The sequence below is a fragment of the Triticum urartu genome, chromosome 5A, assembly GCF_056163025.1.
Source record: "Triticum urartu cultivar PI428250 chromosome 5A, HENAU_Tu73, whole genome shotgun sequence".
Lineage (NCBI taxonomy): Eukaryota > Viridiplantae > Streptophyta > Magnoliopsida > Poales > Poaceae > Triticum > Triticum urartu.
In genome coordinates, this window is record NC_141877.1 from 178,867,917 (window position 1) to 178,891,321 (window position 23,405).

Below are 23,405 nucleotides of genomic sequence, written 5' to 3' on the forward strand. Positions count from 1 at the left end.
AGGATTTGCTAGTTTTGGGTGAGATATTATGCTTCCCCTGTATCCCCAACACCTGATTGCATAACCAGAAAGATTCGGGAGTTTCATAGGTGGGAATTCATGTAGCTCTAGTATTTCTTCCTGCAGATAATTGGTTTGTGATTGGGTAATCCTTACCAAGTATTTGTTCATATCCATACCTTGTTGTATTATTCATCTATCTTTATCTAAATGGCTTCTCAACTTATGGAAGTGTGATCATTTAATTTGGAATTCATTCGTTCATTCTTGTTCGAATGTTAAGGCTATATGTTGCAATTTCGATCCATTTGATTCAGCTTGAATATATGTCTGTCAAGATGCTAACGGATGTCACCCTCTTCAGGATGGCTCCTCCAACACGTCAGAATCCGAAACCTCCGCCACCACCTCCACCTCCGGAGGCATGGCAAGCTGTGATGACCACCACCAACGCCAACACGCTGATGCTTTTGAAAATCTTGCAAGAGTGCAACCAAGGAAATCAAGGCCATGGCAACAATCAAGTTCAGTTTGCTACCCTCAACCAGTTCCTCGCAAACCAGCCAAAGTTTTTTCAGTAACTGTGTCGAGGCCACAGACGCTGACGATTGTCTCATGGGTATCTACAAACATTTTGAGTGTATCAACGTCAGGCCAGAGGACTTTGTCTAGTTTGCTTCGTTCCAACTCAAAGACCAAGCTGCTGAGTGGTATCAGCAATACAAAGATTCTAGAGGAGGACGTGTGATTACCTGGGATGATTTCCGCCGAGACTTCAAAGCTCACCACATTCCTCAAAGTGTTGTTGAGGGTAAGCGTGAGGAGTTCCACAATCTGAAGCAAGGCAGTATGTCTGTTTACCAATACAACATCATGTCCCAGAGGCTCGCTCGTTTCGCCAAGCAAGACGTCCCTGATGAGAAGAGCATGATTTATCAATTCAGAGGTGGCCTCAGAGAAGATTTGCAACTAGCTCTCATGCTTTTTGAGCTGAAACAGTATGATGAGTTCTACAACATGGCACTAAAGCAAGAGGCTGCTCAGCTCAAGTGTGATGCTTCTAAGAAGAGAGTTAGGGATGCAACTCCTTCTTCTTCTTCAACTCAAGTGGCAGCTAAGCAGCAAAAGTACTGGTTGCCTCCTCCTCCTCCGTTCTGTCAGCCTTATCAGCAGAAGAGTAAAGGTGGCAATGGATCTTCCCACCCACCCAACCCAGGCTTTCAGAACAAACTACAGTCTCATTCTCCAAGGTTAGGTGCTCCATATCACCGTCCGCTCTCAGAGGTGACATGCAACAAGTGTCAGCAGAAGGGTCACTATGCAAACAAATGCTTCAACCAGAGGCGTCTTCCACCTCCTCCTCCTGTGAGATCTGCAAACAATGCAGTGGTCAAGCATAATCCCAAGTTTGCAAAGGTCAACATGATGAACGTAGCTCAGGCAGAGGACTCTTCAGAAGTGATCATGGGTAACCTTACTGTTAATGATATTCCTGCAAACATTCTTTTTGACTCTGGTGCATCACTTAGTTTCATCTCAAGACCATTTGCATCTAAGCATGAGTTGGCTTTCCAAGTTTTGCCTAGCCCGTTAGCAGTTGTCTCACCGGGTAAACGCATGAATGCTAACTCCATGGTTCCAGATGTTACTATCAAGATGGGCGACTATAAGTTTCTGTCTTCTCCTATTGTTCTTGGTGACTCAGATATTGATCTAATTCTCGGCATGGACTGGCTTTCTAAGCACAAGGCTCAGCTTGATTGTGCTGCCAGGAAGATTCAATTGACACACTCTTCTGAGGATGTGATCGTCTTTGCTGCTCGTGATGATACCATTCGACTGTTTTCTCTCAACGAGAAGGGCGAGTTGAATGCCATCTCTTAGATTCCAGTCATTTGTGAATATCAAGACGTCTTTCCAGAAGAGCTTCCGGGAATGCCTCCTCATCGGCCAGTTGAATTCATCATCGATCTTGAGCCTGGCACAGAACCTGTTTGCAAACGTCCTTACAAGCTTGGACCAGAAGAGTTGAAGGAGCTGAAGAAACAACTCGATATACAAGAGCGTATGGGTATGATCAGACCGAGTTCTTCTCCATGGGGTTGTGGTGTTCTTTTTGTAAAGAAGAAGGATGGCACGGACCGACTTTGTGTGGACTACCGTCCATTGAACAAGAAGACCATAAAGAACAAGTACCCACTTCCCAACATCAATGAGCTTTTCGAGCAACTTAAGGGTGCTCAAGTATTCTCCAACCTTGACCTCCGTATGGGTATCATCAGATTCACATTCGTGAACAAGATATCCCCAAGACAGCATTCAGAACAAGCTATGGTTCCTATGAATACACTGTCATGTCTTTCGGCCTTGTCAATGCTCCTCCAACGTTCTCTCGCATGATGAACTTCATCTTCAACCCCTACACAAATTACTTCGTCTTGGTGTATCTCGATGATATTCTGGTCTTTTCCAAGAACAAAGAGGATCATGCCAAGCATTTGAGATTGGTGCTGGACAAACTCACAGAACATCAGTTCTATGCGAAGTTTTCAAAGTGTGAGTTTTGGCTCGATGAGGTTCTCTACCTTGGGCATATCATCTCCGCAAAGGGCATAGCTGTTAATCCGGAGAAGGTGTCTGCAATTGTGAATTGGGAACCGCCTCACAATGTCAAGCAGCTCCGCAGCTTTCTTGGGCTCGCAAGCTATTGTCGAAGATTCGTTGAGAATTTCTCTAAGATCGCGAAGCCTCTTTCCAACCTCCTCCAGAAGCATGTGAAGTATGTCTGGACGCCTGAATGTGACATCACTTTCAACACCCTCAAAGAGAAGTTAGTCACAGCTCCAGTTCTGACTCCTCCTGATGAATCCAAACCATTCGAGGTTTTCTGTGATGCTTCCCTGCAAGGTCTCGGTGCTGTGTTAATGCAAGAGAAGAAAGTTGTGGCCTATACCTCTCGCAAGTTGAAGCGCAATGAAAAGAACTACCCCACTCACGACCTCGAGTTAGCGGCAGTTGTGCATGCTCTTTTAACATGGAGACATCTCTTGTTGGGAAGGAAAGTGGACATCTTCACTGATCATAAGAGTCTCAAGTACATCTTCACTCAACCCAACCTCAACCTCAGGCAGACTTGTTGGGTCGAAATGATTCAAGAGTATAATCCGAGTATTGAATATACTCCAGGCAAGGCCAATGTCATTGCAGACGCTTTGAGGAGGAAGGCTTATGTAACATCCCAAATTTTCAATTTGGAATGTTATACATTAGATCATCTATGCATAACATATTTTATTTTGCATTTTGGTTGATCCTAGAAATTTCTACACAACTCAAGGACCCACGGAGAGAGTTGGGGATTTCGTTATTTTCATATTTGAGTTTTCTCAAATTTTGAGAATAGGATCATTTGATTTTATTTATTTTATCATCAATTATTTCTATTACAAAAATATGAGAGAGGGAATAAAATAACTTTCCCAAAATAAATAAATATTGAGGATTTAATAATAAAATCAAATAAGATTTTATTTCGGAGTTTTTCGTTATTTTATTTTGAATTTAGGAAAAATGTGCGTTTTTCAAAATTGCATTTAGGTCCCAAATAAATGTTCACCTTGTGCGGCTTGATTTTAGAAGCCCGTGAAAATTTATTTCGGAATTTTTGGAGTCCGTTTAGTATTTCTTTTTATTTTTCTTCTGTGATTATTTAAAAAAAACGCGCACCGACCTAGGGGCCGTGTCCGACCCGGACTCCCGGCCCGCTAGGCTTTATAAGTCAGCCCACCCCAGGCCGAATCCTAGCCGCCAGCTCCGCCTCAAGCCCCGTGCCCCGCCGCCACCCGTGCCGCCACCCGCCCCGCCGCACGCCGCCCGAGGTCCGCCGCCGCCTCGATTTCCGTGCCATTTTTTTTATTTTTTTTGAAAAACCATTCGGTTTTTCCGTCGTTTTCTTAGTTTCGGTTTTTTAAATAGATCGGTTTTTCTGGTTTATTTAATGTAGAGAGCGTTCGTCGTTTTTCTTTTTCTCGGATTAAATCCGCGATTTTTCCTGATCGCGATTCCTGATCCAATTTTCATTTTAGTATAACTTTTCGCTCGTTTATCGGAATCAGGAGATTCAAGCGCCTGGAGTTTCGTCTCGAAACCCTCTATCCGTTTAACCAACTTAAACAAGATTTTTCTACTGTAAAAATTGCCCTAGATCCAGATTAGTAGAACGAAGTTGTTTTCTTTCGCCGTTTGACTTTCGTTGATTCGTTCGATTTGATTCTTTTTGCAAACCGGAGTTCTTAAGTTGAACCTTCTGGTTAGATCTCTTATTTGAGTTTTACCTGTGCATTAGATGAGTACTTATTGTATGCTTGTTCGTTTGTCTGCGATAGAATACCCGGAGTGCGCCGCTTGTTATTTCGAATCGCTAGGTTTCCCAGATCATCAGCAAGGCAAGTAACACTTTGATCATACCTTTTCTACTACCCAGTTTTATTGCATTAGATCAAATCCTCACACATTGCATGATTAGGATCTAATTAAATTGTGGGATGGGAAGTAGTTGAGGTAGTACCCATTACCTGTTTATTATCAAACCTTTGGGAGTTACTTCCGCGTCTGCTTATTTTGCCATGCTATGCTAGTAGACGTGGATTGGGTGAGTGATATCAATGACAAATGTGAGTTTTGTTAATTAATGGTTTATCTAAGGTGGCAACTTAAACACACATCTGGGTGGATTGAGGCACCTGGGTATTCCAGGACTTGCCTATTTTCTTTTGGACCGCCACCCAGGCTCAAAGGGATCATGAGATTTTTCATGCTAGAAACTTCCGTGTGCAGCCACAAGCTATTATGGGCTCTAGCATAGTTGACTAAGTCATGTGAACTCTTACAGTGGTAGACTAGCAGATGTAGGGGATGTAGGTGGTACGGTCTACCCGATCGTAAGGTGCTAGCGCTTCTGAAAGACTATGTCTTGGTCATCCGTCTTCTCAAACACCTTGTAGTGCGAGAAACCAAACGGAGGCGATCGATTCTTGTGGGGAAAAGTGCGCAAACCTCTGCAGAGTATAATAAACTAATCATGATTAGCCGTGTCCCCGGCTATGGACATTCTTGAGCATCTAGTACTTGGATTATCATGTGAATCTCAACATGTTACCCTAAATTAATTTTGTTGGGCTTTGTTTAATGATGATGCTTAATTGGGATTGAGAATGCTGTCAACCATTCTCAATGTTTAACAACTACCATGATAGTAATTAAATTTATTCCTTTGAAGTAGGGAAAATTGGCTTTACGCAAAACTGTAACCATAGAGCTTTCCACCAGCCAAATATGCATATAGTATAATGTTTCATTCCATTACTCTCTATGTGTTACCTTGCCAGCATATTCCATGTGCTCACCCGTTTCGGGCTGCAACGTTAACGTTGCAGACTTTTCAGACGACGATTAAGGAGTTTTTAGGTCGTGGTTCTATACCCAGTGATGCCGTTGGAGTTGATGGACTCACTTATCTTCCAAGCCTTCCGCTGTTATCATTATTAGATGGCCTTAAGCCATATTAATTGTAATAATTTCTCTATTGAGACCCTCGATGTAATAAGTGTGTGATTGCTACTCTGTTATAAATCCTCCGAGTACTGTGTGGTGTCAGCATTACTGATCCAGGGATGACACCGGAGCACAGAGATCAGACTGTTTGAGGTCTGGTCGCTACAGAGATGGTATCAGAGCACACGCTGACTGTAGGACACGACCACTAAGCTACAGACCTAGATCACTCTCTTCTCTTCTGACCTCTCATCTTTTCTACTCTTTAGGATGGCGTATGCAAGGAACAAGTTCACGCAACCGGATGAAGATACACCCTTTGGACGTCACTTGAAGGAAGTCACTAGATACCTGAACATAGGAGTACCAAGCTTCACCGGAACCTACAACGCCACTTTACCTGAAGAAGAGCGCTGGATGATTCAAGTTCAAGTTCCAGGAAGGACGTTCATGCCAGTCACTGAGCCCATAGAGTTTTCTTTTGATGCACCAATTTGGAATCTAGGAAAGAGCATGGCCACTCACATCGCCATGGGATGCATTGGAGAAGTCTACCGCAAGGATCTCAAGGATACTATCTACCAGATTTGTGGGTACCGAAATGAACACTGGGAGATGATCAGCACCAGGAAGGATAGATCAATCGCAGCTTTTATCCAGGAGTTAAACCAGCACATTCGACGACAGGAGAACCAGATGTGTGCCGACATGATAGATCTGAAGAAGGCTAAGACTAGAATCAAGGAACTGGAGGAGGAACTCAAGGCTACACATGAAGATTATGAAGAAGAAATTGAAGTATTGGTGGAGAAGAATGACGACCTGATCAAGAAGATTGGAATATTTATGGGAGGCCCTACGCCAGTAGAGGAAGACGAAGAACCCAAGGAGATTAGCCCGGAAGACTACATCATCATCGACGACACCGACTCAGACCCAGACGAAAGCGATGATGACTATCTTGATGAAGCTGGAGCAGATATCATGGAGTCTGCAACCGAAGAATATTTCTAGTAGACCACCTCATCAGTAGTAGTAGTCCACCATGTAAATATAGTAGTCCGAGCACTTTTTGCGATAGTTAGATCGATTGTATGCCCTTGTTTGATTGAATGAAGTGAATTGTTTGTTTTTGCCTCATGTGCATATGGGTAGTGTTTTCTCTTTAGACCCCCTCTATTCTTATATCTCATCTTTTCTAAACCCTCAGATGCCTCTGAGACGTGACCCCGGATTTGCCTTTCCACCGGAGCTCACTCAGTTGATCCAGCAGCAGAACACATTGATGCAGTTGCTAGTCCAGAATCAGAATTAGTGGAACAACAACAACAACCCACCACCACCACCACCTGTTGATCACTTAGCCCGTTTTCTTAGGCTGAATCCGCCGGTGTTTTCCAGTAGCACCGAGCCGATAGTAGCAGATGATTGGCTCCGCAAGACAGCTAGGGAGTCGACCACAGCAGGATGCACAAATGCGGAGAAGGTGAAGTTTGCCGCACATCAGCTTGAAGGACCCGCAACATCATGGTGGGAGAATTTCACAGCCACTTTCCCTGTCGACACTGTCACTTGGGACCAGTTTCAGCAGGCTTTTCATACTGCCCATGTTTAAGCAGGAGCTATGGCCATGAAGAAGCATGAGTTTCGCAACTTGCGCCAAGGAGGACGGACAGTTGGCCAATATGTGGAGGACTTTAGTAAGTTAGCACGTTATGCCCTAGATGACGTCGCTACGGATGCAGCTAAGCAGTCGAAGTTTCTGGAAGGACTGAATGATGAGTTGAGCATGCAGTTGATGGTAGCCACCCTCAACAACTACCAGGAGTTGGTAGATCGTGCTCTTATAATTGAAGGGAAGCAGCAGCAAATTGAGAATCGCAAGAGGAAGTATGGACAAGGAAAGTACACTTCAGGAGCTCAGCAGAAGCCACGTTTTACCCCTAGACCGGGAGGATATTTTCAGCATACCCATGGAGGAGGTAGCTCGCACAATCACAATGGCACCAAGAATGGTAATGGGAATGGAGGAAGCAATGGCCAGAATCGCACCAACCCATCAACCCCAGCCAAGAAGGACCTGAGCCAAGTCACTTGCTTTAAGTGTTCAAAGACCGGACATTATGCCAATGAATGTCCTGAAATACAAAATGGAAATAGCAATGGAAGTTCTGGGAAGAAGTCGAACCCTTTTAACAGGGGATAGGTGAACCACGTTAGTGTGGAGGAGGTTGAAGCTCAGCCTGATGCAGTAATAGGTAAGTTTTTGGTTAAGTCATTTACTACACTCATTCTTTTTGATACCGGTGCATCGCATTGATACATCTCAAGGGGATTTGTGGATAAGTATAACCTACCAACCCAAGCCCTTAGGTCACCCATGTTAGTAACCTCGCCTAGAGTAGAATATATGGCTAGTCTATGGTGTGATCGGTTACCATTAAGGATTGGTAACTATGTTTTTCCCTCAGACCTAATAGTATTGGAATCTCAAGGATTGGATGTGATATTAGGCATGGATTGGTTATCAAAGTATGAAGGGAATATTGAATGCGCTAGTAAGTCAATTTTGCTTACCACCCCAGGAGGGAGAAGGATCAAGTATGTATCCCAACATGTGCCGAAGAGGACTCAAGTAAATTGCTTAACATGAGTTGTGCAGGAGGAAGTACCAGTGGTAAGGGATTTCCCTGAAGTATTTCCAGAGGAGTTGCCAGGCATGCCACCGGATAGAGATATTGAGTTTTTGATTAAGCTATTGCCAGGCACCGGGCCAATATCAAAGAGACCATATAGGATGCCAGCAAAGGATTTGGTGGAAATTAAGAAGCAGATTAAGGAGTTACTGGATAAGGGATATATTCGCCCAAGTTCTTCGCCTTGGGGATCGCCAGTACTTCTAGTGGAGAAGAAGGATGGATCGTTAAGGATGGTTGTTGATTATCGAGGATTGAATGAAGTAACGATCAAGAACAAGTACCCACTACCAATGATCAATGATCTGTTTGATCGATTGCAAGGAGCTAAGGTATTTTCCAAGATCGATCTGCGATCAGGATACCACCAGTTGAAGATACGAGAACAGGATATTCCTAAGACAGCTTTTACCACCAGGTATGGGCTGTACGAGTATACCATTATGTCATTTGGTCTGACTAACGCACCTGCCTATTTTATGAACATGATGAACAAAGTATTTATGGAGTTTTTGGATAAGTTCGTCATAGTGTTCATTGATGATATCCTGGTTTATTCGAAGAATGAAGAGGAGCATAAGGAGCATTTTCGTTTGGTACTTGGAAAGCTCAGAGAACATCAATTATATGCCAAGTTCAGCGAATGTGAGTTTTGGTTGAAGGAAGTAGGATTCCTCGGACACGTTATATCTGGAGAAGGAATAGCAGTAGATCCCACCAAAGTAGATACCGTGACCAAGTGGGAAGCACCAACTACCGTTGGGGAGATCCGGAGTTTTCTTGGACTTGCAGGATACTATCGGAGATTTATTGAGAATTTCTCAAAGATTGCGAAGCCTATGACTGAGTTGTTGAAGAAAGATACCAAGTTCATATGGACGGAGGAATATGAGGCTAGTTTCCAGGAGTTGAAGAAATTTTTGGTTACCTCACCAGTGTTGATTTTGCCAGACCAGACCAAGGATTATGAGGTGTACTGCGATGCTTCACGTCGAGGACTTGGAGCAGTGCTTATGCAGGAAGGGAGAGTTGTTACATATGCCTCAAGACAACTGAAGCCTCATGAGTTGAATTATGCCACGCATGATTTGGAGTTAGCAGCCGTAGTGCATGCTTTGAAAACATGGAGACATTTCCTCATTGGAAACCATTGCGAGGTGTATACAGATCATAAGAGTTTGAAGTACATTTTCACACAGAAGGAGTTGAACCTCAGACAAAGGAGATGGTTGGAGCTCATCAAGGATTATGATATGAGATTGCAATACCATCCCAGAAAGGCTAATGTAGTAGCTGACGCATTAAGCCGTAAGAGCCATGTCAATACATTAATGACGGGAGGAATACCAAGGGAGTTAGCGGAAAATCTTCGTGAACTATGTGTGGAAATAGTTCCTAGAGGCTATGTAGCAGCATTGGAGATTCAGTCAACCTTGATGGATAGAATCAGAGAAGCTCAGAGGACTGACAAAGAGATTGCCACTATAAAGGAGAAATTGAGCAAAGGAAAAGCTAAAGGATTTCGTGAGGATGAGCACGACACCCTTTGGTTTGAAGACCGTGTTTATGTGCCCAATGACCCGGAGATTAGGAAGTTGATTCTGCAAGAGGCACACGATTCACCATATTCGATTCACCCAGGAAATACCAAGATGTATTTGGATTTGAAGGATATTTTTTGGTGGACTGGAATGAAGAAGGATATTGCGGAGTATGTAGCAGTTTGTGATGTATGTGAGAGAGTAAAGGCAGAGCATCAGAAGCTAGCAAGATTGCTACAACCATTGCCGATACCCGAATGGAAGTGGGATAAGCTAGGCATGAATTTTATCACGGGATTGCCCAGGACTCGTTCAGGCTATGACTCGATTTGGGTTGTAGTTTATCGATTGACGAAAGTAGCTCATTTCATCCCAGTAAAGACCACTTACACCAGTGCTAAGTTGGCAAAGATATACATGACCAGGATCGTATGTTTGCATGGAGTTCCAAGGAGTATCATATCAGATAGAGCAACCCAGTTTACCTCAAAGTTCTGGAAGCAGTTGCACGAAACTTTGGGTACCAGGCTAGAATTCAGTACAGCTTTTCATCCATAGACAGATGGACAGACCGAGAGAGTGAATCAAATTTTGGAGGATATGCCGAGAGCTTGTGCGCTAGATTACAGATCTGGTTGGGACGACAATTTTCCATATGCAGAGTTCTCTTACAACAACAGTTACCAAACCAGTTTAAAGATGGCCCCTTTCGGAGCCTTGTACGGAAGGAGGTGTAGGACACCGTTGTCATGGGACGAAGTTGGAGACCGCCAGTTGTTTGGACCTGACTTGATTAAGGAGTCTGAACAGAAGGTGAAATTGATTCGCGATAGGCTCAAGGTAGCACAATGCAGGTAGAAGAGTTATGCAGATTCTAAACGCAAGGAGACAATTTATGAAGTCGGAGATAGAGCTTATCTTCGAGTATCACCACTTCGGGGAACAAAGAGTTTTGGAGTTAAAGGAAAGTTAGCGCCACAATTTGTAGGACCATATTGAGTTTTGCAGCGTATGGGAGAAGTGGCCTACAAGTTGGAATTGCCCAAAGGATTGTCAGGAGTTCATGATGTGTTCCACGTTTCCCAATTGAAGAAGTGCCACGCGGAGATGGCTGACATACCCTTGAGAGACACCATGCCATTGGAAGCAATTCAGTTGGATAAAGATTTGACCTACGAGGAGAAACCAATTAAGGTTCTCGAGTTTGCCAGTCGAGTCACTCGCAGCAAGGTTATCAAGTTTTGCAAAGTTCACTGGAGCCACCACACGGAGGATGAAGCCACCTGGGAGCGAGAGGAAGATTTGCTTAAGGACCACCCTCACCTATTTTCTAGCCAACCCGAATCTCGAGGCTGAGATTCATCTTAAGGGGGGTAGGTTTGTAACATCCCAAATTTTCAATTTGGAATGTTATACATTAGATCATCTATGCATAACATATTTTATTTTGCATTTTGGTTGATCCTAGAAATTTCTACGCAACTCAAGGACCCAAAGAGAGAGTTGGGGATTTCGTTATTTTCATATTTGAGTTTTCTCAAATTTTGAGAATAGGATCATTTGATTTTATTTATTTTATCATCAATTATTTCTATTACAAAAATATGAGAGAGGGAATAAAATGACTTTCCCAAAATAAAGAAATATTGAGGATTTAATAATAAAATCAAATAAGATTTTATTTCGGAGTTTTTCGTTATTTTATTTTGAATTTAGGAAAAATATGCATTTTTCAAAATTGCATTTAGGTCCCAAATAAATGTTCACCTTGTGCGGCCTGATTTTAGAAGCCCGTGAAAATTTATTTCGGAATTTTTGGAGTCCGTTTAGTATTTCTTTTTATTTTTCTTCTGCGCGTAATTATTTAAAAAAAACGCGCACCGACCTAGGGGCCGTGTCCGACCCGGACTCCCGGCCTGCTAGGCTTTATAAGCTAGCCCACCCTGGGCCGAACCCTAGCCGCCAGCCCCGCCTCGAGCCCCGTGCCCCGCCACCCGCCCCGCCCCGCTGCGCCGTCCCGCCGCCGCCACACGCCGCACGAGGTCCGTCGCCGCCTCGATTTCCGTGCCGTTTTTTTTTGAAAAACCGTTCAGTTTTTCCATCGTTTTTTTGTTTCGGTTTTTTTAATAGATTGGTTTTTCCGGTATATTTAATTTAGCGAGCGTTCGTCGTTTTTCTTTTTCTCGGATTAAATCCGCGATTTTTCCTGATCGCGATTCCTGATCCGATTTTCGTTTTAGAATAACTTTTCGCTCGTTTATCAGAATCAGGCGATGCAAGCGCCTGGAGTTTCATCTCAAAACCCTCTATCCATTTAGCCAACTTAAACAAGATTTTTCTACTGTAAAAATTTCCCTTGATCCAGATTAGTAGAACGAAGTTGTTTTCTTTCGCCGTTTGACTTTCGTTGCTTCGTTTGATTTGATTCTTTCTGCAAACCGGAGTTCTTAAGTTGAACCTTCTGGTTAGATCTCTTATTTGAGTTTTACCTGTGCATTAGATGAGTACTTATTGTATGCTTGTTTGTTTGTCTGCGATAGAATACCCGGAGTGCGCCGCTTGTTATTTCGAATCGCTAGGTTTCCCGGATCATCAGCAAGGCAAGTAACACTTTGATCATACCTTTTCTACTACCCAGTTTTATTGCATTAGATCAAATCCTCACACATTGCATGATTAGGATCTAATTAAATTGTGGGATGGGAAGTAGTTGAGGTAGTACCTATTACCTATTTATTATCAAACCTTTGGGAGTTACTTCCGCGTTTGCTTATTTTACCATGCTATGCTAGTAGACATGGATTGGGTGGGTGATATCCATGACAGATGTGAGTTTTGTTAATTAACGGTTTATATAAGGTGGCAACTTAAACACACATCTGGGTGGATTGAGGCACCTGGGTATTCCAGGACTTGCCTGTTTTCTTTTGGACCGCCACCCAGGCTCAAAGGGATCATGAGATTTTTCATGCTAGAAACTTCCGTGTGTAGCCACAAGCTATTATGGGCTCTAGCATAGTTGACTAAGTCATGTGAACTCTTACAGTGGTAGACTAGCAGATATAGGGGATGTAGGTGGTACGGTCTACCCGATCGTAAGGTGCTAGCGCTTCTGAAAGACTATGTCTCGGTCATCCGTCTTCTCAAACACCTTGTAGTGCGAGAAACCAAACGGAGGTGGTCGAGTCTTGTGGGGAAAAGTGCGCAAACCTCTGCAGAGTGTAATAAACTAATCATGATTAGCCGTGTCCCCGGTTTTGGACATTCTTGAGCATCTAGTACTTGGATTATCATGTGAATCTCAACATGTTACCCTAAATTAATTTTGTTGGGCTTTGTTTAATGATGATGCTTAATTGGGATTGAGAATGCTGTCAACCATTCTCAATGTTTAACAACTACCATGATAGTAATTAAATTTATTCCTTTGAAGTAGGGAATAATTGGCTTTATGCAAAACTGTAACCATAGAGCTTTCCACCAGCCAAATATGCATATAGTATAGTGTTTCATTCCATTACTCTCTATGTGTTACCTTGCCAGCATATTCCATGTGCTCACCCGTTTCGGGCTGCAACGTTAATGTTGCAGACTTTTCAGACGACGATTAAGGAGTTTTTAGGTCGTGGTTCTATACCCAGTGATGCCGTTGGAGTTGATGGACTCACTTATCTTCCAAGCCTTCCGCTGTTATCATTATTAGATGGCCTTAAGCCATATTAATTGTAATAATTTCTCTATTGAGACCCTCGATGTAATAAGTGTGTGATTGCTACTCTGTTATAAATCCTCCGAGTACTGTGTGGTGTCAGCATTACTGATCCAGGGATGACACCGGAGCACAGAGATCAGACTGTTTGAGGTCTGGTCGCTACAGCTTACTGCAACAATTTGATTCTCAAGCCCTTCCAACCGGATCTTTGTGAAGCTTTCCGCAAACTTAATTTCCAAGTTGTTCCTCAAGGATTCCTTTCCAACCTCAAAGTCTCTCCTACTTTGGAATATCAGATTCGTGAGGCTCAACTTCTTGATGCAATGGTGAAGAAGGTGAAGATTGGGATTGCCAAGAGCCAACCCAAGTACAAGTGCTATCGCCTTGATGACAAAGATACTCTTTTCTTTGAGGATCGAATTGTTGTTCCAAAAGGTGACCTTTGTAAAGTCATTATGAACGAGGCTCACAATTCACTCCTATCTATTTATCTTGGAAGTACAAAGATGTACCATGACCTCAAGCAGTCGTATTAGTGGACTCGAATGAAGCGCGAGATTGCTCAGTTCGTGAATGAATGTGATGTCTGCAGAAGAGTGAAAGCAGAACACCAACGGCCAGCTGGTCTCCTCCAACCTCTTGCTATTCCCGAATGGAAGTTTGACCATATTGAGATGGACTTCGTGACTGGATTTCCCAAGTCCAAGCGTGGAAATGATGCTATCTTCGTTGTCATCGACAAGCTAACAAAAGTGGCTCATTTCCTTCCTATCAAAGAATCTATTACAGCAGCTCAGTTGGCAGAGCTATATACCTCCAGGATTGTCTCTTTGCATGGCATTCCGCAGTTGATATCTTCAGATCGTGGAAGCATCTTTACCTCTAAGTTTTGGGATTCTTTTCAGAAGGCCATGGGCACCAACATTCGCTTCAGCAGAACTTTTCATCCTCAAACCAGTGGACAAGTCGAGCGAGTAAATCAAATTCTTGAAGATATGCTCAGGGCTTGTGTCATTTATGTCGGTATTAAGTGGGAATATTGTCTTCCATATGTCGAGTTCTCCTACAACAACAGCTTCCAAGCGAGTTCGGGCAAGGCCCCATTCGAGATTCTCTATGGCAGAAAGTGTTGTACTCCTCTTAACTGGTCAGAGACTGGTGAACGCCAACTTCTTGGCAATGACTTAATCAAAGAGTCTGAAGAAATGTGCAAAGTCATTCGTGAAAATCTCAAAGATGCGCAATCGCGTCAGAAGAGTTACTATGATAGCAAGCATCGTGACTTGGGTTTCGAGATCGGAGACCATGTCTACCTCCGTGTCTCTCCAATGAAAGGTACTCGTCGCTTCGGTATCAAAGGGAAGCTTGCCCCTAGATACGTGGGTCCTTTCAAGATCATTGGCAAAAGAGGCGACCTCGCCTATCAACTTGAGCTTCCATCCAACTTTGCAAACATGCACGACGTGTTTCACGTGTCTCAGTTTCGGAAGTGTTTCAAGACTCTTGACCGCACCATCAACTTCGAAGAGATTGATCTCCAAGAAGACCTGTCTTATCATGAGCATCTCGTTGCTATATATTCTTGAAGAAACTGAGCACCAGACTCGCAACAAGTATATAAAATTCCTGAAAGTGAAGTGGTCACATCATTCCGACCGAGAAGCCACCTGGGAACGCGAGGACCACCTTTGTTCCGAATATCCGGAGTTTTTCCAGTCCTAGATCTCGGGACGAGATCCTTTCGTAGTGGTGGAGTGTTGTAATGCCCCGTATGTAACTTACCATATTTGTATTCCAACTCTTGCCGTTTCCGGCTCTAAGTTATGATATTCCCTTGTGGTTGGGTTTTGTCTTTGTTTTGCATTTTGTCCATGTCATGCATCTCATATCATGTCATCATGTCCATCGCATTGCATACGTGTTCGTCTCATGCATCCGAGCATTTTCCCCGTTGTCCGTTTTGCGATCCGACACTCCTATGTCCTCCGGCGTCCCCTTTTGCCTCTTTTCGTGTGCGGGTGTTAAACGTTCTCGGATTGGACCAAGATTTGCCAAGCGTCCTTAGTATACCACCGGTAGACCGCCTGTCAAGTTTCGTGCCATTTGGAGTTTGTTTGATACTCCAACGGTTAACCAGGGAAACGTAAAGGCCTTGTGTGTGTTGCAGCCCAACACCCCTCCTAAGTGGCCCAAAACCCATCCAAACCCCCTCCATCCTCTCGGCCGTTCGATCACGATCGCGTGGCTGAAAAACGCACTCCATTTGGACTCTCCTAGCTCCCTCTACCTATAAATAGGTGCCCCCTCCTCCATTTTCGCGGACGAAACCCTAGCACCACTCCCTCTCAACCACCGGACACGTCCGGATCAGGCCGGACGCGTCCGCCACCCCGCCTGCACTAATCCGCTACTACCACCTGTCGCCACCACGCCTCCCCGCCGCCGCGGCCCGCCAGGCCCGCGTGCCCGCACAGCGCCGCCGCCTGGCGCCCGAGCGCGCCGCCCGCCGCCCGGCGCTCCCCTCCGCCATCGTCGGCTGCCGCCGTTCGCCGCCGTCCAGCCGCGCCGCCCAGGCGCCATCCGCCGCCGCCTCACCCGCCTCCAGCGCCGCCGCCGTCGACCTCCGCCGCCCACTCCAGCTCCGGCCGGGTCCGGCCAGATCCGGTCCGGCCCGACCCCGCCGGCGTCTCCCCGAGCCTCTCCGGTCATCTACCTCCACTCCGGCCAGCGTTTCTCCGATGATCCTCAGGATCCGCGCAAGCAAACCCTAGATCTGGAGGTCCAATTTTCATCTAAGTCTTCCGTGCAACATTTTCAAGCCTTGTTCATCGCATCATAACTCTGTCATCGTAGCTCCGTTTCGTGCGTGTGGCGTATCAAAATGTTCGTGATGTTGCTGATTTCAGGGACTTAGAATTTCACTGTGTTTTCCCTGCTGTTATTTTGATGCCATGTATTCATGTTGCTACAGAGTGATCCATGCTTCTTTTGAGTATGTTCAGTAATGATGATTTGGGCGTATGGTTGTGCTTTATCCATTCATGTCCCTGTTTGCATTTATGGATTAACCTAGCATGACTCAATCTTGCTCTATTTTTGCTATAAAATGTTCCTGGCAAATTGTTTACGTGTTAATCAATTTTGCCAAGGTTGTTGTAGTTGATCCATGCATGCTATGAGATTGTTCTTGCCATGTTTAAATTCTTGATCATGTCTTCTTGCTGGGTGTATGCTTAGTTTGTCATGCAATGCCTTGTGGTGAGTGCATCGAGCTCGCAAACGTGCCTATGTAAATCTGTTTTTCCCATGTCCAGTTTTCTGCTAAGTCTGAATATGTTAACGAAACTTGCTATGTTTACATGGGTACCATCATGTTTTCTCTACCCTTTTGGCTTATAGTCATTAAGGGACTTTTGTTATATGCTTTGAGTAGTTTCATGCCATGTCTTGTGCTGCTATGATCTGATCCTGTAGCATGTTGTTATCTTGATCCAAACATTGCTTCCTGATGTTAATTCCTGGCATGTTGTTATTTTCACTAAGTATGTGAACCTATTATCTTTTGCACTTTTGCCATGCTTGTTTGAACCTGTTCTTGTGTGATTTAGCTGTATCTCAGTGTTCATCTTTTGTCAAGCATCTTGAGTAGATCACTGCCATGTGCTTTGTTGCTATGTTGGAGTGCAGTAGCTTAGTTTCTTGTTGCATTCTAGATGACATCGTGCTGTTAATCGCAGAATTGGGTCATTATTGTTTTGCTTGCCATTTGCAAACCGTGCATCCGATTCCGGTGATCTTTATATCGATTTCGACCGAAATCAACTCATCTTTCCAGCGGCGCACTTGGTTTGCCAAGACGAAGCTTGGTTCAATCTTTTCCTTCCGGAGCATGCATATGCATTGCATATTACATCCCGCATATCATGCCATGTTTTGAATCATGTTGCTTGCGCATTGCACCGTGGTTGATTGTGTTTCCATTGCTTGTGTTCTTGACTTGGGTAGAGCCAGGAGACGAGTACGTGATCTAGGAACCCGTTGAGTACGCTACGAGGATCAAGCTTAGGTCAACTCGGAGAACTTTGCAGGCAAGATGACCATACCCTCGAAATCACTTCTATCTTTGCTTGCTAGTTGCTCGCTCTATTGCTATGCAGCGATACCTAACACTTGCTATATCATGCCTCCCATATTGCCATGTCAAGCCTCTAACTCACCTTGTCCTAGCAAACCGTTGTTTGGCTATGTTACTGCTTTGCTCAGCCCCTCTTATAGCGTTGCTAGTTGCAGGTGAAGTTTGGAGTGTGTTCCTTGTTGGAACATGATCATTGTTGGGATATCATTATTATATATTGATTACTTCAATGCACCTATATACTTGGTAAAGGGTGGAAGGATCGGCCTTATGCCTGGTGTTTTGTTCCACTCTTGCCGCCCTAGTTTTCCATCATACCGGTGTTATGTTCCTTGATTTTGCGTTCCTTACGCGGTTGGGTTATAATGGGAACCCCTTGACAGTTCGCCCTGAATAAAACTCGTCCAGCAAGGCCCAACCTTGGTTTTACCATTTGCCACCTAAGCCTTTTTCCCTTGGGTTCCGCGGACTCAAGGGTCATCTTTATTTTAAACCCCCGGGCCAGTGCTCCTCTGAGTGTTGGTCCAACCTGTCAGCAGCCGGTGGCCACCAGGGGCAACTGTGGGTTGGCCTACCGGAATCTTGGACAATCCGGTGTGCCCTGAGAACGAGATATGTGCAGCTCCTATCGGGATATGTCGACACATTCGGGCAGCTTTGCTGGTCTTGTTTTACCATTGTCGAAATGTCTTGTAACCGGGATTCCGAGTCTGACCGGGTCGTCCTGGGAGAAGGAATATCCTTCGTTGACTGTGAGAGCTTGTGATGGGCTAAGTTGGGACCCCCCTGCAGGGTTTTGAACTTTCGAAAGCCGTGCCCGCGTTTATGGGCAGATGGGAATTTGTTAATATCCGGTTGTAGAAAATCTGTCACATAACTTAATTAAAATGCATCAACCGCGAGTGTAGCCGTGATGGTCTCTTTTCGGCGGAGTCCGGGAAGAGAACACGGTCTCGTGTTATGCTTGAACGTAAGTAGTTCTAGGATCACTTCTTGATCTTGGTAGCTTCTCAACCATGCTTTGCCTTCTCTTCTCGCTCTCATTTGCGTAAGTTAGCCACCATATATGCTAGTGCTTGTTGTAGCTCCACCTCACTACCTTTGCCTACCCATAAGCTTAAATAGTCTTGATCGCGAGGGTGTGAGATTGCTGAGTCCCCGTGACTCACAGATTACTTCCAAAACCAGATGCAGGTGCCGATGATGCCATTCCAGGGGATTCGACCAAACTCAAGTGGGAGTTCGACGAGGGTTCATGATGTTACTATGTTTCCTTTCCAGACGATCAGTAGTGGAGCTTAGTTGGGGCGATCGGGGATCTTATGCATTTGGGGTTGTCTTTATTTTGGTTCCGTAGTCGGACCTTGATTGTATTCTGGATGATGTAATGCTATATTTATGTATTGCGTGAAGTGGCGATTGTAAGCCAACTCTGTATCTCTTTCTTATTCAGTACATGGGATGTGTAAAGATTACCCCTCTTGCGACATGCCTACAATGCGGTTATGCCTCTAAGTCGTGCTCCGACATGTGGGAGATATATCCGCATCGTGGGTGTTACAGGTGCTCTCCAACTGGTGTTTTTTTAATAAGAGGAGGATGACTCAGCATAAAACTAAATAGATAGGCCCTTCGCAGAGGGAAGCAGGGATTTGTAGAGGTGCCAGAGCTCGGTTTTGAAATAGAGATGAATAAAATTTTGAGCGGTATACTTTCATTATCAACATAACAACCAAGAGATGGCGATATCTTCCATGCTACACACATTAGAGGCGGTTCCCAAACAGAATGGTAAAGTTTATACTCCCCCTCCACCAACAAGCATCAATCCATGGCTTGCTCGAAACAACGAGTGCCTCCATCTAACAAGAGTCCTAGGGGGAGTTTTGTTCGCAGTTACTTTGATTTGATTTGCATAAAGCATGGGACTGGGCATCCCGGTGACCAGCCATTTTCTCGTGAGTGAGGAGCGGAGTCCACTCCTCTTGAGAATAACCCGCCTAACATGGGAGATACGGACAGCCCTAGTTGATACATGAGCTATTCGAGCATACAAAACAGGATATTTATTTGAAGGTTTAGAGTTTGGCACATACAAATTTACTTGGATCGGCAGGTAGATACCATATATAGTTAGGTATGGTGGAATCATATGAATAACTTTGGGGTTTATGGGATTGGATGCAGAAGTAGTATTCCTGCTTAGTACAGGTGAAGGCTAGAAAAAGACTGGGAAACGACCAGCTAGAGAGCGACAACAGTCATGAACATGCGTTAAAATTAATCAACACCAAATGCAAGCATGAGTAGGATATAATACACCATGAACATAAATATAGTAGAGGCTATGTTGATTTTGTTTCAACTACATGCGTGAACATGTGCCAAGTCAAGCCACTTGAATCATTCAAAAGAGGATACCACCCTATCATACCACATCATAACCATTTTAATAGCATGTTGGCACGCAAGGTAAACCATTATAAGGTCCTAGCTAATTAAGCATGGCACAAGAAACTATGATCTCTAGTTGTCATTGCAAACATGTTTATTCATAATAGGCTAAATCAGGAATGATGAACTAATCATATTTACAAAAACAAGAGAGGTCGAGTTCATACCAGCTTTTCTCATCTCAGTCAGTCCATCATATATCGTCATAATTGCCTTTCACTTGCACGACCGAACGATGCTGATAATAATAGTGCACGTGCATTGGACTAAGCTGGAATCTGCAAGCATTCAATAAACATGAGAAGACAAGGCAATATGGGCTCTTTTGTCAGATCAACAATAATGCATATAAGAGCCACTTCAACAATTTAATCATGGTCTTCTCCTATCGACCCCCAAAGAAAAGAAAAGAAATAAAACTATTTACACGGGAAAGCTCCCAGCAAGCAAAAGAAGAACATGAAATCTTTTTGGGTTTTCTTTTTAATTACTACTACAAGCATGGAAATTAAAACTAGCTAAAAGCTATAGCTAATTTTTTTGGTTTTTCTTAATGTTTATTAAACACACAAGAAGAAAGTATAAAAAGAGAAAATAAACTAGCATTGATGATACAATGAAAAAGTATGAGCACTGACATCTAGCAATGAGTGTGTGAACATGAATGTAATGTCGGTGAGAAATACGTACTCCCCCAAGCTTAGGCTTTTGGCCTAAGTTGGTCTAATGCCATGGATGGACTGGCGGATATCCAAAGTTCTAGTTGGGGTCGTACTGAGATGCAGCAGTCATTGCATCGTGGGCTGCAGCTTGGAGGCGAGCTATCTCAGCTCTCCTCTTATACTCTTCAGCTTCCTCTCTGGTTATAGAATATCTCCCTTTTGCCTGACATTCAAAGAAAGTAGAAGCAGGGAGAGCGACGTGATAGGTGTGTCATCTGTTAAAGATTAGTCGGTACTGGAGGAAATGATCGTTCCTCTCAACAAACTGATGACGAACCATAGCCTCATAATCCAAATAGGCAGGAGGCAACTCAATATCATCCTCACGTATGGTTATACCAAGAAAATTAGCTATGCGGGTTGCATAAATTCCACCGAAGAAATCTTCATTAAATCTATTAAGATGCAACCTACGTGCAACAATGGCTCCCAAATTATAAGATTTATCTCCTAACACAGCACTCCTAATAATACTGAGGTCAGGGACACACATGTGACATCCTTCATCTTTACCGTTAATGCATCTACCTATGAAGAGAGCAAAATAATGTATAGTAGGAAAATGAATGCTCCCTATGGTAGCTTGTGCTATATCTCTAGATTCCCCCATAGTTATACTAGCAAGAAAATCTCTAAATTCAGATTTGCGAGGTTCACTAGCACTACCCCATTCTGGAAGTTTGCAAGCAGTGGTAAAGTCCTCTGAGTCCATAGTGTAGGAATTTTCATAAAGATCAAACATGACAGTTTGAGAATTACGTGAGGATGAAAATTCAAACCTCCTCACAAAGGAACTAGTGAGATAGTGGTACTGACGGCATTTTTCTTCCTTGAAGCTCACAAGATCAGTGTTACGCAAATATGCGTTAAATTCTTCCTTAATCCCCACTCGATCCATGAAGTCCTCTGAAGGCCATTCATAAGGCCACACTGGAGCGTCCCTTGGTGGCTCATCATCAGCATCACGCATTGTAAGCCTGGGTTCTTGTTTCCTTGAAGAACCACCTTGGTACATTTTCCTAAACATATTTCCTCCTCTGAAAAATTTCTGAAATTTTTAGTAACTTCAAAATAAAAGTGAACCAAACTCAACAAAATTGATAGCAACTACTCCCACAAGTGCCTAGAGCCTATATCATGCATCAAAACTACTTGGAACCGCATAAATTTGACATGCAAACTCAAGAACATGGTCACCTAGGCAGTACAAATTTGCAATGAATAAAACACTAGAACAAAATCTAATTGGATCAATGGAGGACTCACATACCAAGGAACAATCCCCCAAAGCAGTTTTGTGAGAGGTGCTTTGAGCAAGGAGATCGAAAATCACAGCAAAATGAGCTAGAACTCGTGCTTGAGCTGGATAATGGTGTTTGTGGGAGGAAGGAGTGGGTGGGTGCAGGAATAAGTGGAGGAGAGCCACCATGGGCCCATGAGGCAGGGGGCGTGCTCAGGGGGTAGGGCGCGCCCTCCACCTTCGTGGCCAGGTGGATGCCCCCCTGCCGTGTTCTCAGTGCCAAATATTCTCAAATATTCCAGAAAAAATCATATTTAAATTTCAGAGCATTTGGAGAACTTTTGTTCTTGGGGTATTTTTATATTGCACGGATAATTCAGATAACAGATAGAAAATACTATTTTTATTTTATTTAATATAAATAACAGAAAGTAGAAAGAGGGTACAGAGAGTTGTTGTTTTTTTCTAAATTCATCCATCTCATGATCATCAAAAGGAATCCATTAACAAGGTTGATCAAGTCTTGTTAACAAACTCATTCTGAATAATATGGAACTGGAGAATTATTGAATAACACTAGGTTACCTCAACGGGGATATGCACATCCCCAACAATAAGATTATCATATTTCTTCTTGACAGCAGGAAGAGGAAATTCAAAACCTCCAAAAATAATTGATGGAATTTTTCTAATAGAATTAATACTGTGGACTTGAGGTTGTTTCCTCGGAAAGTGTACCGTATGCTCATTACCATTAACATGAAAAGTGACATGGCCCTTGTTGCAATCAATAACAGCCCCTGCAGTATTCAAAAAGGGTCTTTCAAGAATAATAGACATACTATCATCATCGGGAATATCAAGAATAACAAAGTCCGTTAAAATAGTAGTGTTTGCAACCACAACAGGCACATCCTCACAAATACCGACAGGTATAGTAGTTGATTTATCAGCCATTTGCAAAGATATTTCAGTAGGTGTCAACTTATTCAAATCAAGTCTACGATATAAGAGAGAGGCATAACACTAACACCGGCTCGAAGATCACATAAATCAGTTTTAGCATAGTTTCTTTTAATGGAGCATGGTATAGTGGGTACTCCTGGATCTCCAAGTTTCTTTGGTATTCCACCCTTAAAAGTATAATTAGCAAGCATAGTGGGTACTCCTGGATCTCCAAGGATTCATTTTGAGCATATCAGTTAATCGCGTACGCAAAAAGATAGGTCTAATCATTTCAGCAACGCGCTCAAAATCCTCATCATCCTTTTTCTTGGATGGTTTAGGAGGAAAAGGCATGGGTTTCTGAACCCATGGTTCTCTTTCTTTACCATGTTTCCTAGCAACAAAGT